Consider the following 429-nt stretch of genomic DNA (forward strand, 5'->3'; position numbering starts at 1 on the left):
CTCTGTCGAATCTGAATGAGATCCTTGCTGGGTAGAGTAATCTTGGTTGTAGGTTTTTCCCTTTCATCACTTTAAATATGTCCTGCCACTCCTTTCTGGCTTGCAGAGTTTCTGCTGAAAGATCAGCTATTAACCTTATGGGGATTCCTTTGTATGTTATTTGTTGCTTTTCTCTTGTTGCTTTTAATATTTTTTCTTTTTATTTAATTTTTGATAGTTTAATTATTATGTGTTTTGGCATGTTTCTCCTTGGATCTATCCTGTATGGGACTCTCTGCACTTCCTGGACTTGATTGACTATTTCCTTTCCCATATTAGGGAAGTTTTCAACTGTAATCTCTTCAAATATTTCCTCAGCCCCTTTTTTATTCTCTTCCTCTTCTGGGACCCCTATAATTCGAATGTTGGTGCGTTTAATGTTGGCCCAGA

This window comes from Physeter macrocephalus, chromosome 4, assembly GCF_002837175.3.
Source record: "Physeter macrocephalus isolate SW-GA chromosome 4, ASM283717v5, whole genome shotgun sequence".
In the NCBI taxonomy this organism is placed as follows: domain Eukaryota; kingdom Metazoa; phylum Chordata; class Mammalia; order Artiodactyla; family Physeteridae; genus Physeter; species Physeter macrocephalus.